This window comes from Sciurus carolinensis, chromosome 8 (assembly GCF_902686445.1).
Source record: "Sciurus carolinensis chromosome 8, mSciCar1.2, whole genome shotgun sequence".
NCBI lineage: Eukaryota > Metazoa > Chordata > Mammalia > Rodentia > Sciuridae > Sciurus > Sciurus carolinensis.
The window spans coordinates 69,229,646-69,247,250 of NC_062220.1; the positions used below are offsets into that span (position 1 = coordinate 69,229,646).

Below are 17,605 nucleotides of genomic sequence, written 5' to 3' on the forward strand. Positions count from 1 at the left end.
CTGGGCCCAACGCGCTGCAGCCTCTGACCACTGCAGGTGGGTCAGCAGTCACTTACGACCCGGAGCCTGCAACTCCTTGGCCAAGCGTCCTGTGTTCTCCGCCTGCAGCCCCTCACTATGAGGGCCCTGTTGCGCTGTCCCGTTGCACCCCCAATTTTGAACTCAAGTCACCGTGGAGCTCCATGGCCACTGACCCAAAACTTTCACTGTGAGCGGGAAATATGGGATGTATAAAATCAAAAAGAAAAGACAATCTAAATGACGATGGAGTAGATTTGAAGACTCAACCAATACGTAATACTAACCAAACTATTTATGTGAGAGAGACAATGTTCAATAAACAGCAAAGGCCAGTTCCAGAATCTCAGTTTTTACCAGGACAGAGGTTTCAAACTAAAGATCCAGAGAAGCAAGGAGACATTGCGGTGGCCTTGTATCCCTATGATGGCATACACCCTGACTACCTGTCTTTCAAGAAAGGAGAGAAGATGAAAGTCCTGGATGAGCATGGAGAATGGTAGAAAGCTAAGTCCCTTTCAACAAAGAGAGAAGTCTTCATCCCCAGCAAATATGTGGTCAAAGTCAAAACCTTATGCAGAACGACATCTTCTGGCACCAGGGAACAGTGCAGGATCTTTTCTTATTAGAGAAAGCGAAACATTAAAAGGAAGCTTCTCTTTCTCTGTCAGAGACTATGACCCTGTGCATGGCAATATTATTAAGCACTACAAAATTAGAAGTCTGGACAATGGAGGTTATTACATCTCTCCATGAATCACTTTTCCCTGCATTAGTGGCGTGATTAGGCATTACCAAAAGCAATCAGATGACTTGTGCAGAAAATTGGAAAAGGCATGTATTAGTCCCAAACCACAGAAATCATGGGATACAGATGTTTGGGAGATCCCTCGAGAATTCATTAAGTTGGTGAAGAGGCTGGGCACTGGGCAGTTTGGGGAAGTCTGGATGGGTTACTATAACAACAGCACCAAGGTGGCTGTGATAACCCTGAAGCCCGGCACCATGTCTGTGCAAGCATTCCTCAAAGAAGCAAACCTTATGAAGACCCTTCAGCACAACAAGCTGGTGAGACTCTATGCCGTGGTCACCAAGAAGGAACCCATTTACATCATCACTGAGTACATGGCCAAGGGCAGTTTGCTGGATTTCCTCAAGAGAGATGAAGGTGACAAAGTGGTGCTCCCAAAGCTCATTGACTTTTCCGCTCAAATTGCAGAGGGTATGGCATACATTGAGCGGAAGAACTACATCCACCATGACCTGTGAGCAGCTAATGTCCTGGTCTCTGAATCACTCATGTGCAAGATTGCAGATTTTGGTCTTGCTAGAGTAATTGAAGATAAGGAGTATATAGCAAGGGAAGGTGCTAAGTTTCCTATTTAGTGGACATCTCCAGAAGCAATCAACTTTGGATGTTCCACCATCAAGTCTGATGTATGGTCCTTTGGAATTCTCCTATATGAAATTGTCACTTACAGGAAGGTTCCCTACCCAGGGAGAACCAATGCCGATATGATGACCACCTTGTCTCAGGATTACCAGATGCCCTGCATGGAAAACTGCCCAGATGAGCTCTATGACATCATGAAGATATGCTGGAAATAAAAGGTGGAGGAGAGGCCAACATTTGATTACTGGATGATTTCTACACAGCCATGGAAGGGCAGTATCAGCTGCAGCCTTAGCACTCAGGGTGATTTGTCCCTCCATCAGGGATGGCTGCCTCATTTGATGAGAGAAAGTGACAATCACTGGTTGCACCAGTTATTTCACATGCTGCGGTCATCTGCCTTACCTGATTCCTGAAAGTAGAGGCTCAGTTACTCAGGAAGCACACACTGAACATGGGAAAGTATTCTGTTCTCTTGGACTGATGCCCAGCAGGATACAGCTTGAACCACACATTAGCTGGTCACCTTGCTCTGCTACCAAATTCAGAATACAACCTCCTGAGAAGAAAATACTTGTTCTCTCCAAAAGTGCACCCACACCAACCATGTATATAATTGGATGTGAGAATCAAATGTTCAGAGACCATTGCAAAAATCCCCAGTTAAAACAGAACCAAACTAATTTAAAAAGCATAAATAACCAGATGCATAAAAAAACCTCAAAATTATAATTTGAAAAAACAATATAAATAAATGTGCAATATATATTTAATGGAACATTGCTTAGTATTAAATGAGAAGGAAATATTATTGCATGTAACACCAGAGAAAAACATGCAGAACATTATGCTAAGTGAAATAAACCAAATATAGAAGAACTGCTAAGTCCAGTTATGTGAGGAAAATAAGGTGTTCAACCTCACAAAAGCACCAGCGGAATTGGGGTTCCTGGTATGTGAATGGAGGAGAAGCAGGGGTGGGGATTCAAAAGGTGTAAGGTTTCAATCATTTAAGCTAATAAATTCTAGAGATTATCTGTAGAACACAGTACCTATAGTAACAATACTGTGTTGTACACTTAAAATGTTGTTAAATGGTTCCATCTCATGTTAAAGATTCTTAAGTACAAAATCTGTACAGACACACACATGCACACACACATACACATCTCAGCCACTTCTATCTTACAAAAGTTGTTCAGATCAAAACCAAACTAATTCTGTGCATCTACCATTCAATGAGCAATAATTGAATAAAGAAATAATTTTTTTCAAAACCATAATAAAAAAATTCAAAGCAAAAATATTTTCTAGAAATTTACTGTAGATTTTTTTTCAAATGGTAAAATGATAGGAGTAGGCACTTATCAAAGAACAAACACAGAAGACAACAAGACAAACTCACATAAATACAGTTATCTCATACTAGACAAATGTGCCAAAAACTTTCACTGGAGAAAAGCTAGCCTATACAACAAATGGTGCTGGGAAAGGTGAAAACCACGCGTAACAAAATTAAATTAAACCTTTATCTCTCACTCTGCACAAAACTCAACTCAAAGTGGATCAAAGACTTAGTGACCAGAACAGAGACCCTGTGACTACTAAAAAAAATTGGTCCAAATCTTCACCATGTCAGCCTACAATCTGACTTCCTTAGCATGACCCCTAATTCTCAAGAAGTAAAATCAGGAACCAATAAATGGGAAGGATTTATACTAAAAAGCTTCTTCTAAGCAAAAGAAACAATCAATAAGGTGAAGAGATATCCTACAGATCAGGAGAAAATCTTTACCACATGCAACTCAGATAAGCATTAATCTCTAGGATATATAAAGAACTCAAAAAACTTAACACCAAAAAAAAAAATAGCAAAATCAATAAAGGGGCTAAGGACCTGAACAGACACTTCACCAAAGAAGATATATAATCAATCAACAAATATATGAAAAATTGTTCAACATCTCTAGCAATTAGATAAATCCAAATCAAAACTACTCTGATTTCATCTCACTCCAGTCAGAATGGCAATTATCAAGAATATAAGCAACGATTAATTTTGGCGAGGATGTGAGGAAAAAGATACAGTCACACATTGCTGATGGTAATAAAAAATGGTGCAACCATTCCAGAAAACAGTATGGAGATTCCTCAGAAAACTTGGAATGGAACCATCATTTGACCAATTATCCTGCTCCTCGATTCATATTCAAAGGTTTTAAAATCAGCATACTACAGTGACACAGCCACATCAATGTTTATAGCAGCTCAACTCACAATAGCTAAGCTATGGAACCAATCTAGGTGTCCTTCAACAGATAACTGGATAAAGAAAATGTGGTATCACTCAGTCTTAAAGAAGAATGAAATTATGGCATTTGCAGGTGAATGGATGGAGCTGAAGAATATCATGCTAAACAAAATAAACAGTTCCCCAAATCCAAAGGTCAAATATTTTCTCTGATATGCTGATACTGATCCATAATGGGGGAAGGGCTAGGGAAAAATGGGGGAACACTGGATTGGGCAGAGGGGGGTGAGGAAAGGGGTGGAGGTGTAGGGCGGGTAGGGTGTTGGAATGAGATGGACTTTATTATCCTATGTACATATATGATCGCACAACAAGTATGACTGCATTGTATACAGTCAGAGAAATGAGAAGTTATGCTCCATTTGTGTACCATGTGTCAACATGCATTCTGCCATCATATATAACAAATTAGAACAGAAAGAAAGAAAGAAAGAAAGAAAGAAAGAAAGAAAGAAAGAAAGAAAGAAAGAAAGAAAGAAGGAAGGAAGGAAGGAAGGAAGGAAGGAAGGAAGGAAGGAAGGAAGGAAGAAGAAAGAAAGAAAGAAAGAAAGAAAGAAAGAAAGAAAGAAAGAAAGAAAGAAAGAAAGAAAGAAAGGAAGGAAGGAAGGAAGGAAGGAAGGAAGGAAGGAAGGAAGGAAGGAAGGAAGGAAGGAAGAAAGAAAGAAGGAAAGAGAAAAAGAAAGAAGGAAGGAAGGAAGGAAGGAAGGAAGGGAAGGAAAGAAGGGACTTCTAAAGTAAATCACTCTGTTACTTACCTGGAAAATACATCCCAATTAAAAAATATGAAACAATTTATTACCAAATTTAGTATTGAAGTAGAGAAAAGTTTTCTTGTAAAGGCCTTAAAGAAATGGAAAATAGAGCATGCATTCAAAACCTGAGATGAAGACAAATAACCTTATCTATGCAGGCACTGGCAGATGCAGTTTAATTGTTACTTTATTTGTAAAGCAGTACACCACCCTACATTTTCCTTCATTCACTATTAACTGAGCTACCAATATTCAAGGCTGGAGAATTTAATATTGGAAAAAATAAAACCTGAAATTGAAGATTCTTACTCAACCATTTCAGGAAACAATGGCAGGTTTGTGTGAAATGTTAGTGTACTTAGATACTTTTACAATCTACATTGGCTTTTTTAAGGAACAAAAATCATGTTCCATTTACTGGTTCTATGATAAAATAATCACTATGTAAATAACAGATCAGCAGATTCTGTAAATGAAGAAAAATTGGCTATAAACTGGCACATCATGTTCATACCAAAATAACTCTTGAAGTTTAAAACAATCTCTTTTAATTCATAACAAATATGCTATGCCAAAGTGTAACAAATATTGTGGAATACTCAATGAAAAACTGATAGGGAAGAGCTACATGGAACTTACTAAATCCACCTGGGAAGCAATTCTGTACAATTTCTGCACTGCATGCAAAGGTCAATTCTGTGTGGATGGAAGTTGTCCCTTGACATCAACTTCTCAATGCAGTCACAGTTTAAGTTGCAGAGCATCAACTCCATTTATTTTTTATTTTTATTTTATTATGTTTTGGGAGGGTACCAGGAATTGATCTCAACCACTGAGCCACATTCCCAGTCCTACATTTTTTTTGTATTTTATTTAGAGACAGGGTCTCACTGACTTGCTTAATGCCTCGCTGTCAGTGAGGCTGACTTTGAATTTTTTTCGAAGCTATTGTGAATGGGGTAGTTTTCCTAACTTCACTTTCTGAAGATTCATTGCTTATGTATAAAATGCATTGGATATATGAGCATTAATCTTATATCCTGATAATTTTCTGAATTCACTTATGAGTTCTAAAAGTTTTCTGGTGGAATTTTCTGGTTCCCCTAAATATATAATCATGTCATCAGCAAATAGTGATAACTTAAGTTCCTCTTTTTCTATTCATATCCATTTAATTTCTTTCATCTGTCTAATTGCTCTGGCTAGAGTTTCAAGGATGATATTGAATAGAAGTGATGAATGAGGGTATCCCTGCCTTGTTACAGTTTTTAGGGGGAATGCTTTCAGTTTTTCTCCATTTAGAATGATGTTGGCCTTGTGCTTAGCATAAATAGCCTTTACAATGTTGAGGGATGTTCCTACTATCCCTATTTTTTCTAGTTTTTTGAGCATGAAGGGATGTTGTATTTTATCACATGCTTTTACTGCATCTACTGAAATAATCATGATTCTTAACTTTAAGTCTGTTAACATGTTGAATTACATTCATTGATTTCTGAATGTTGAACCAACCTTGCATCCCTGGGATGAAACCCACTTGATCATGGTGCACAATTTTTAAAATATGTTTTTGTATGCAAATTGCTAAAATTTTGTTAAGAATTTTTGCATCTATGTTCATGAAGAATATTGATCTGAAATTTTCTTTCCTTGATGTATCTTTGTCTGATTTTGGTATCAGGGTGATATTAGCTTCATAGAATCAGTTTGGAATGGTCCCCTCCTCTTCTATTTCATAGACTACTTTGAGGAGTATTGGAAAGAGCTCTTCTTTGAAGGTCTTGTAGAACTCAGCTGAGAATCCATCTGGTCCCAAACTTTTTTGTTGGTAGACTTTTGATGACTTCTTCTATTTCATTGCTTGAAATTGATCTATTTAAATTGTGTATGTTCTCCTGATTCAGTTTGTGTGGATCATATGTCTCTAGAAACCTGTTGTCTTCAGGATTTTCTATTTTGTTGGAGTATAGATTTTCAAAATAGCATCTAATTGTGTTTTGTATTTCAATAGTGTCTGTCACGATATTTCCTTTTTGATCCCAAATTTTAGTAATTTGAGTTTTCTCTCTCTTTGTCTTTGTTATTGTGACTATGGGTTAATCAATTCTGTTTATTTTTTCAAAGAAACAACTTTTTATTTTGTCAGTTTTTTTGATTGTTTCTTTTGTTTCAATTTCATTAATTTTAACCATGATTTTAACTATTTACTGTCTTCTAATATTTTGGTGTTGATCTGTTCTTCTTTTTCTAGGGCTTTGAGTTGTTCTTTATGTCATTTATTTGTTGACTTTTTCTTCTTTTATTAATTGCACTCCATGCAATGAATTTTCCTCTTATTACTGCTTTCATAGTGTCCCAGAGATTTGACAGGTTGTGTCTTTGTCCTTGTTTACCTCTAAGAATTTTTTTATTTCCCCCCTTATGTCCTTTGTTATCCATGCCTCATTCAATAGTATATTATTTAATCTCCAGATGTTGGAATAGTTTCTGTTTTTTATTTTGTCATTTATTTCTAATTTCAATCCATTATGATCTGATAGACTATAAGGTAGTATCTATATCTTTTTGTATTTTCTAAGAGTAACTTTGTTGTATAACATATGGTCTACATTATAGAAGGATTCATGTGATGCTGAGAATAAAGTGTATTCACTCATTGATGGGTTGAATATTCTATATATGTCTGTTAAGTCTAAATTATCCATTTTGTTATTGAGATCTTCTCCTCAATTATTTGTTATTGTTATTTCTCTCTTTGACTTTTTTTTTTTTTTTTGGCAGATCTGTCCAGTGCTCAGAGAGGTGTATTAAAGTCACCTAGTATTACTGTGTTGTGTTCTATTTGGTTCCTGGATTTGAGAAGGGTTTGTTTGACATACATTGATGAACCATTGATTGGGGCAAAATATTTATAACTTTTATGTCTTGCTGATTTATGCTTCCCTTAAGCAGTATGAAATGTCCTTCTTTATCCCTTTTAACTAATTTTGGCTTGAAATTTTCTTTATCTGATATGAGAATGAATACCCAAGCGTTTTTACTGAGTCCATGTGCATGCTATATTTTTTCCATCCTTTTACCTTTTGTCTGTGGGTATCTTTTTCTATGAGATGAGTTTATTGAAGGCAGCATATTGTTGGGTCTTTCTTTTTAATCCAATCTGCTAGTATCAGTCTTTTGATTGATGAGCTCAGGCCATTAACATTCAGGGTTATTATTGAGATATGATTTATTTTTCCAGTCATTTTGGCTTATGTTTTATTTTTAACTTGACTTGATTTCTTCTTTATTTGGCTATTCCTTTATGGGTAGTTCTTTCCTATGCTGACTTACAAAGTTGTTTTTCATTTCTTCTTCATGGAATATTTTGCTGAGAATATTCTGTAGTGCTGGCTTTCTAGTTGTAATTTTTTAAACTTTTTTTATCATAGAAGGATTACATTTCATCGTCAAATCTGAAGATAAGTTTTTCTGGGTATAAGATTCTTGGTTGGCATTAATTTTCTTTCAGAGCTTGAAAAATGTTGTTCCAATACCTTCTAGCTTTTAGGGTCTGGTTTGAGAAATCTTCTGATATTCATATTGGTTTCCCCCTGAATGTAATATGATTATTTTCTCTTGCAGTCTTTAAAATTCTATCTTTATTTTGTATGTTAGGCTTTTTCATTATAATGTGCCTTGGTGTGGGTCAGTTGTAATTTTGTATATTTGGTGTCCTGTAAGCCTATAGTATTTGATTTTCCATTTCATTCTTCAGATTGGGGAAATTTTCTGATATTATTTCTTTGAATAGATTGTTCACTCCTTTGATTTGCTTCTCTGTGCCTTCCTCAATCCCAATAATTCTTAAATTTGGTCTTTTCATAATATCCCATAATTCTTGGATATTCTATTCATGATTTCTTACCATCTTCTCTGTTTGGTCAACTTTTGTTTTCAAGATTGAATATTTTATCTTCATTGTCTGATGTTCTGTCTTCCAGGTGTTCTAGCCTGTTGGTTATGCTTTCTAAGGAGTTTTTAATTTGTTTTTTTATTTTCTTCATTTCAAGGACTTCTGTTTCTTTTATTTTTCAGAACCTCTATTTCTTTATTGAAATGATCCTTTGCTTCCTGCTCTTTTAACTATTGATTGATGGGATCATTCAATGCCTGCATTTGTTCTTATATCATTGTTCGTTTCTCTGATCTTTTTTAATTATATACATTCTGAACTCCCTTTCAGACATATTTTGTGCCATGCTGTCATTAGATTTTATTGATGTAGCATTTAGGTTTGTTTGGAACACTTTCTTCCCTTGTTTTCTCATAGTGTTCATGTATCTTCACCTCCAGTTGTGCCAATCTGAGGTATTGCAGTTTCCCCCCTATAGACAGACTTACAGTGTCCCTGTAGTTTCCAATACCTCACCTTGGAGTGAAAGATCAATATAAGCAGCACACCAACAAACAATATGCGTCCTTCACTCAAATAGTTCCTTTTAAAGATATTAACCATATTGTCTTAAACAGAGATTATGAGTTCAATTATTATCTACAGTTTAGCCAGTTGGTTTGGAATAAGGACCACAATTTCTAAAGGTGGACAAATATGGTGAGGAGAGGTGTAGGATACAATGTTAATGAGATAAGAAGTGTGGCTATAGAGGTACTATGTCATAGGAGTAGTGAAAGTGGAATTGAAAAAACATGGTTGTCAGCATGTGAAAAGGGAGAAAGAGGTTCCAAAGAGACAAGAGATAAGAGGAAAATAGGATGAGAAAAAAATTAATAAAAGAAAAGTAGGAATAATTATAGGTATAATAGGAATAATTATAATATTACTAATAATAAAAAATCTACTATAAAACTATACTATACTGTTCTCACCTCCTAGTCTTCAGAAGCCTGATGCCTTGGAGGAACTTGATAAGCAGTGACCAAAAAAGGATGCTCCCCCTCTAGGGATGGTGGCCTCCAGGTGAGGTATAATCCCTGCTAGTGGGCAGAGGTGCCTCCACTTGTTGACAGATGTTCAACCACAGTTTTTACTCTAAACTGCAGGCTGGGGCTGGACTGGACTGAGCCTGGGTCTCTGGACCTACCTCTCCCAAGCAGAAGTCTCCATTTAAATATTTAAATATTTTATATTAATATTTATTATTTTAACTTGTACATTTATAATATAACATTCACTTTACACTTTATTTATGGTATAATCATATATGCATTTTTATACTTATGTGTATCATTGTAAAATTAACATAATCTGATATAATATTTATATTCACACATATACATATTCCACCATATTACTTTATTCAAATGTGTTAGTGTTGGCTTTGATCCTTAATAATTTACTCTTCTTTCTTTCTTCTTCTTTTCTTAGATATTACCTCTCAGAAAGCAGGCACAGAGAATTTAACAGACAGGTATGTTGAAATACAAATGTAACTTCCTCAGCACAAAATTCTATGATATGTTATCCACACTTAATTTAATATATGAAATAAAGATAATTACTTGGGGGAGACACCTGTGTGAAACAATAAATATGAGAAATAAATATCTACATGTTTTCTTTGACTTCCATTGCTTTAGTAACTTTACCTAAATAAATCCACTTTTAATTAAGTTTTCCTTTTTGGGTACTAGGTTTTTTTCTCTGAAACTGCTATTACAAAGTTTCACTTTTTTGTGTGATTAAAAAATGTCTTGGGATATTAACATATTTTAATTTTTCTGTTCTTTTTGTTGTTTTTATAGCATATAACTTTTAATTATACAAAAACTCAATGATGTTATAAAGAGTATATATTTTTATTATATAAAACAGTATTACATTTAGAGAGTTAAGGTTTCTTTTTCCCCATAATTTTTTATTTTGTTTCTTGAAAACTTTTAATTTATTTTAGTTATATGTGACAGTAGAATGCATTTTGACACATTGTACCCAAATGGAGCACAACTCTCCATCCTGTGGCTGTACATGATGCAGACTCACACTGATAGTGTTATCATACATATATACAGCATAATAATGACTGTCTTATTCCACTGTCCTTTTTATCCCCACATCCCTCCTCTCCCCTTGAACCCCTCTGTACAATCCAAAGTTCCTCCATTATTCCCTATGCTCCCATTAAGGATCAGCATCCGTATATCAGTGAAAACATTCAGTTTTTGGTTGTTTGGGATCGGTTTATTTAGCTTAGCATGATATTTTCCAGCTCCATCCATTTACATGAAAATGCCATAATTTCTGTCTTAAGACTAAGTAATATTCCATTGTTTATTTACCACATCTTTATCATCTGTTGAAGAACATCTAGGTCGGTTTCTTAGTTTAGCTATTGTGAATTGAGTTGCTATAAATATTGATGTGACTGTGTCTCTATAGTATGCTGATTTTAAGTCCTTTGGGTATAAACCAAGGAGTGGGATAACTAGGTCAAATGGTTGTTCCGTTCCAAGTTTTCTGAGAAATCTCCATGTTGCTTTACAGAGTGGTTTCACTCTGAAGTGTATGAGTGTACCTTTTATTCCACATGCTCACCAACACTTATTGTTGCTTGCATTCTTCATAATTGCCATTCTGGCTTAAGTGAGATAAAATCTGAGTAGTTTTTATTTGCATTTCTCTAATTGCTAAAAATGATGAACACTTTTTCATATGTTCGTTAATCAATTGTATTTCTTCTTCTGTGAAGTGTCTGTTCAGTTCCTTAGTCCATTTTTTTTTTGGTGTATTATGGTTTCTCAGTTCTTTACATATACAGGAGATTCATGCTTTATATGAAGTGAATGTGGTAATTATTTTCTCAAAAATAGAGTTATTTCCTAAGAGAAAAAGGTGCCAAAAACATACATTGGAGAAAAGATAGTCTCTTCAACAAATGGTACTGGGAAAACTGGAAATCCTTATGTAGCAAAATGAAATTAAACCTCTATTTATCACCCTGCAGAAAAATCAGCTCAAAATGGTTCAAAGACTTAGATACTAGAACAGAGACCTGCACCTAATAGAAGAATACATAGGCCCAAATCTCCACCATGTCAGCTTAGGATCTGACTTCTTTAACAAGATCCCTAAAGTGCAAAAAGTAAAGTCAAGGGTCAATAAATTGGATGGATTCAAAATCTTATTTTCCTTTTTCTTATTGCATGTTCTTAGTATCTTTGAGTATGAATTTATTACATGCCTGGTTTTGCTTTGTTTTGTTTTATTTTAATACAAACTATTTCCTGCTAGTATTTGATTATTCATAAAGTTGCCTTAAGAGTAGTAATACAGATCTTATTGGAATGCATGGGGATCAGCAGTATACTTCATTTAGTGGATAAAAGTAAGGTGATTTTTTTTCCCTTCTGATGGAATAACCTCACTGTTCAACAATTTATAGCTACTTTTTCTTGAATTGATCATTTCCTATACAAAGAAAACTTCCAATATCTTAACTTTTGCATTGAAACCTAGTAATGATCCTTCATTGAACTGAGAATGACTTGTTTTCTCACTCTTCGACTTACAGAATTTTATTGCATGTGTCAATGAAAATGAGCAATAATTCTTTGGATGTTACAGGCTGGGAGGGTGTATACTGGTGAAGAGGTGTCTGTGGTCAGGCAAGGGAAGTTTCAAGTGAAAGATTGTTGCTATCTGGTGTGTTTTCCCTGCTCTCCTCTGGCAGAATCATAGTGGAGTCCAGCAACTTGAGTATGCATATCCAGCTTCTCCAGGAGGCAGTCCAAGGGACAGCAAGTCAGAGGCTCCTGTGGCTGTGACAGCAGTGCCTCCCCCAGTCACAGCTGGCCCCAGCCTGGCCCTGACCCTGACAGCATAGACAGTGGGCTGGTCCATCTACAGGGGTGCATATAAGCTGAAGAAATTTATGGGAAGTAGAGCTACTATTGTGGTTCAGGCTGCCCTATGCAAGCCCCAGCAAGAACGTGTACCAATAAAGTTATCAAAATGACAAAATAACAGACCAGTGTGGATGAACTATTAAAAGAAATTCAAGCCATGAGTCAGTGCAACCATCACAATGTAGTGACCTATTACATCTCTTTTATGGTAAAAGATGAACTTTGACTGGTCATGAAATTGTGAAGTGAAGACTCAAAGTTGGACATCAAAGAGATTCATTGTCAACCAAAGGGAGCACAATAACAGGGTTCTGGAAGATCAAATAATTCTTAAAGAGGTTGTGGAAGACTTAGACTTATCTACACAGAAATGTTCAGATTCACAGAGAATTTAAATTGGTAATATTCCTCTGGGTGAGGATGGTTTGGTAGAAATAGCAGATTTGGGGATAAGGGAATTCTTAGCAACAGGGGAAGATGTTGCAAGGAATAAAGTAAGAAAAACATTTCTTGGCATGCCTTGTTGGATGGCACCATGATGCCATGAAACTGGTAAGAGGCTACAACTTCAAGGCTGACATGTGGAGCTTGGGAATTATGCCATTGTATTGGTATCAAGAGCAGTACCTTATCACAAATAACGTTCCATGAAAGTGTTAATGTTGACTTTGCAAAACGATACACCCACTTTAGAAACCAAAGTAGAAGATAAATAATGAAAAATTATAGTAAGACCTTAGAAAATTACTTTCACTGTGTCTTCAAAAAGATCCTTGCAAAAGGCCCACAGCAGCAGAACTTTCAAAATGCAAACTCTTCCAGAAATCCAACAACAGAGAGTACCTGATTGAGAGTCTGCTTACCAGATGCCAGACATAGCCCAAAGAGCCAAGAAGGTAAGAGGAGTTCCATTGTCAAGTGGACACCTCCATAAAACTAAAGGTGGAAACTGGGAATGGATGACAAAAAGGTGGATGAGAAAAGTGAAGAGGGGAAAACAGCCACCTCTCAGGAAAAGTCATGAAGGCTAAGAAGAAAATCCAGAGGTCTTGGTGAATATCAGCATCCCCCAGCAAAGAGTCACCCTCTGTGCACAACTCTCGGGGCCAACCCAATGTGAGTGAAGACTACAGAGAAGCTTCTTGTGTTGTGCACCTTGTTTTAAGATGGAGAAACTCCAGAAAGAACTTAATGATATGTGATTTGAGTTTTCTCCATGAAGAGATATGGATAATGGTATATCTCAGGAGATCTTCTCTGCATACTGTTTTGATAGTCCTGATATAGTTATAGAGGCTGCTAACTTATAGCAGATTATAGATGATGCCAAAGCTTTAAAAACATTGAAATTTAAGTTGGCTTCGACTTGGGGTGCCCGACCCCAAGGTGAAAAGAAATAATTTCTGTGAAAGCCTGGCTTGAGAGTGGCACTTGGTACAAGATCTTTTTTTTTTTTAAATTGGTCAAAGCAAAACTGACATAAAATCTATGGTCCCACAGCCAGTGGCATTCAGCACATGCCAGCCCTGTGCACCTGTCACCTCCCCCCAGTTCCAAACTCTTTCCTTGCCTGAAGAAAAACCTCACGTCCTCACTCCCTCACTCCCAGCAATCCACTTCCGGTCTCTCTGCATTGCCCAGTCTGGGTGTTTCTTTGGTATAGATGGAATCACAGGTGTGGCGTCTGTGTCTGGCCTCTTTCACTGGGCACATGTCAGAGCCTCACCCACATGGGGGAACGTTCCACCGTGGAGTCACTACATTGGGCTCCTCCATGCACCCTTGGTGGGCATGGGCCAGGTGACTGGTGCTGCTGTGAACAAGCTTGTACACATATTTGTTTTGAGTGTTCTTAATTTTTTTGGGGGGGTACCTGGGATTGAACCCAGGGGCACTTGACCTCTGAGCCACACCCCTAGCCCTAATTTGTATTTTATGTAGAGCAGGGTCTCACTGAGTTGCTCAGTGCCTTTCTTTTGCTGAGGCTAGTTTTGAACTCATGATCCGATCCTCCTGCCTCAGCCACCTGAGCTTCGGGGATTACATGCATGCGCCACTGTGCTCCACTTGATTGTTTAATACTTAAGAACAGATTCCCAGAAAGTGTGATTTCTTAAAGGGCAACTCTGTGCACACATGCATGTTCACACCTGTGCTAGGACACACATTTAAACACACATGTGAGATTCCAAAGATGGGGCTGTGGGGAAACTTCATGGCCCTCATCAGCATAGAGCAGGCAAAGGGGCTGGCATAAATGGGCCCCATGGCTTCCCCTCACCCAGGCTTGCACACTTAGTAGAAGCAGAATTTTGCCCCCTGAGAATGGTCAGATAAATAACAGGAGACTCAGAAGTGATAATACAAAGCAGACATTAAAGGTATTTTTCAAAGACTAATGACCCAGTTCTTGTGATTATCTTAAGCAGAAAGGCAGAGAGCAGATGTGCTGCATCCAGTATGCTCACCATCTGGTTAAAGCTACAAACACGGCTGAGAAACAGAGAGGAAATGCACTGTGGCATTACAGACAGAATTTTCCTTCCTTGTGATTTTGTATTTTGCAAATTTTCTACATCGAAGCTTTAGTAGGATTAAATGAGCTAATGTAGCCAAAAGATTTAGAACAGGTCCTGCTGCTTGGTAGGTGTCGCGTAGGTATGTGCTCTTGTTATAATGCTGTCTGCTTATGATCAGAAATATTTTAAAGAAAAATACTTCTTTCTTTCTGACCTTCTTCACACTGCCTCTGAGAGGGTTGGGAATGTACTACAGGGCTTGGGAGGACAGGGGCTGGTCCCGTGGACTCTTCTGGTAGCCCTTCCTGGGCAGGGAGATCCCTGTCCAATCTGAACATCCTGCAAACAGGGCCTTGATATGTCCTCAGGGGACTTTGCTCTGAGAGATACAGCTGCATCCAGAAGTCCAGGCAGATAGGTATTCTGTTTCCAGTTATCCACAGAGCTCTACCTGGTGAAAGTACCCACATTCAGATTTCTTCCCTCCATACTCAGGACCCTGGAAGGAGGAGGAGCGTCAGCAGGAACCCAGAGGGGTGAATTTCCCCCAGCCTCCCACCCCCTTTCAGGTACTGAGAAGGGGGACCCTGATGTCCCAGATGTGCCTGTGCAACTTTGCCACAAGGGGGCGCTCCAGGCACCAGTAGGCGCTTCAGTGTGCAGTCTGGAAAAGAAAAAGAAAAACGTTTTCTAGGGGGTGCAGGGTTTCGGGGGCAGGGCCCTGGGTCACTACTAACATGGGCTGAGTAGGGGCGCGAAGAGCAGGTTTGGAATTGTTTTTCTGCCTGGGCTCAAGACAGGCCCTAAGGGTGCAAAGGCCTGGCTGATCCTGCAAAGGGAGTTTGCCCTGCCCTTTGGAGCAAAAGGCCTGAGGGGCCTCAGTGCTGGGAAGCAGGAGGCAGAGCTTGGGGTGTCCCCAGTCAACCCCACAGCCACAGCTTGGGGGCTCCCTGAGAGCAGCCAGCGAGGAGGGACAGGCAGAGCAGCCACTTGTGGGAGCTGGAAGGCATGGAGGCTGGAAGATGCAGGCCCCTTACGGTGTCTGCTCAGAGCTGAGGCCTGCTGGCTGTGCTCTGTGCACCTCCTGACCCTGCCATGCAGCTTGCAGTGCACATCTGAGCACAGGTGTGAGTGCGGGTGGCTAGGTGCTGGGCTGCACCTGCATGCACAGAGTGCCTCCAAGACCCCTGGGGACACTTCGGTTCAGGGCTTTATGAGGTCAAGCTGGATCTTATTCCCGCTATCAGACACCTAACTCATGCCTGAGCTTGTGGACATGGGTGCACACGGAAGTGTGTACACAGAGATGTGTATACAGGTATGGACACACAGACGTCCGTGAATGCACACACACAGATGCACGTGTGAACAATCCGTCCTGGTGCACCAGGACATGAACACACACTGCTCTACTACAAGCAGCGGTGAGAGAGCACCTCCTGGATTCACAGAACACCCGCATGGTGGTTCAAGCTGAGTGGCCTGCTCCCGGTTACCTGCAGTCACCTCCACCAGGCCGTGAGTAGCAGAAACCCAGCACTTGGCCCTGTGAAAGCCAGGGCCCCTCGAGTCAATTGTTCCTAACTGGAGCTGACTGTGATTTGGTGGCAGCTTAGCAAAGGCAGGGGAGCTGGCCCTGGGGGAGAGGCAACCTCCTGAGGACAGCAGGGATGAGCTGGGAATTCTGGCAGAGTTGGTGAACATGCAGGCAATCCCCAGGGAGGTGGCACAGAGGGAGGGAAGGTGATGGTCCTACGTGTCACCACGTGCCTGGTGCACTCTGCTCTTGCTGGCTCTGCTCTGTGACTTTCAACCTTGAGAGACCCCTATAGGTCTTGTTTCCTTGTGTACAGTGGGGCCCCACCAGGCTCTGGGGAGGCTGCTGTGCCAACCAGCTTATCTGGATTTGGAGACCAGCCTTCCCTGCTGCTGGTGAAGTGCTCACCAATCTGGCTCCTGGAAGTTTCAGACTTCACTCCCCTCTGTTCTCTAGCCCCTGGTTGTATCCCTTTCCTGGATTTGTGCACACAGGTGGTCTCAGTGTGTCCCCTGTGGTCCGTAGAAACTTGATTCTCAATGAAGCAGCATTGAGACTGGGGCCTTGAGGCGGTGGTGAGGCCAGGAGGGCTCTGCCTGCAAGCGCAGCCCCCACCCTCCCTCCTCACACACTGTCTCCCTGGCCCTCCTGCTTTCTGTCATGAGATGATGGCAGCAAGAAGACTTGCTGGAAGTGGGTCTCTTGAACTTGTGCTTCTGAGCCTCCAGAATGGTAACAAATAAATCTTTTTTATTTAATTAGTTACCCAGTCTCAGGCATTCTATTATAGCAGCACAAAGGGAATAGTCTCTCTCTCTCTCTCCTTCCCTCTTTCCCTCCCTCCGAAGTCCTTCTCTGTTTGCCATCAGAACCTCATAACACTCCCATCCCACCCCTCAACACATGGCTGTCATCAATTCAGACAGTTTGCCCCCCTCCTGTGCCCCTTCTTCTCTTTCTGCTGCCCGTACTGGGCAGGTCTGTGGGTAAGAGGGAGTAAGGAGAGGTTTCCTCTGTATGGTCCTGTGCCCAGGACTTGGAAGAGCATTGAACAGCTGAGTTTCCCATGGACAAACTGCAGGAAGCTTTAGATCTGGGACCTAACTCATAGATCTGGAGTACCAGGATGGAGGAGAGGGGATGAAGGGAAGCAGAGGGACAGAGAAAGAGCAAACATGTTGCTGGGAGAAAGGGAAGGAGGCCCAGGGAGGGATGACAAGGACGTGGATC

General features: G+C 39.5%; 2 pseudogenes; both read left to right on the plus strand.

Annotated features, from left to right (window-relative positions):
- Positions 1-221: 221 nt before the first annotated feature.
- LOC124991177 (tyrosine-protein kinase Lyn-like) lies at positions 222-1,706 on the plus strand (annotated as a pseudogene).
- Positions 1,707-11,762: 10,056 nt separating this feature from the next.
- On the plus strand, positions 11,763-13,719 carry LOC124991322 (STE20/SPS1-related proline-alanine-rich protein kinase-like; annotated as a pseudogene).
- The last annotated feature ends 3,886 nt before the right edge of the window (positions 13,720-17,605 follow it).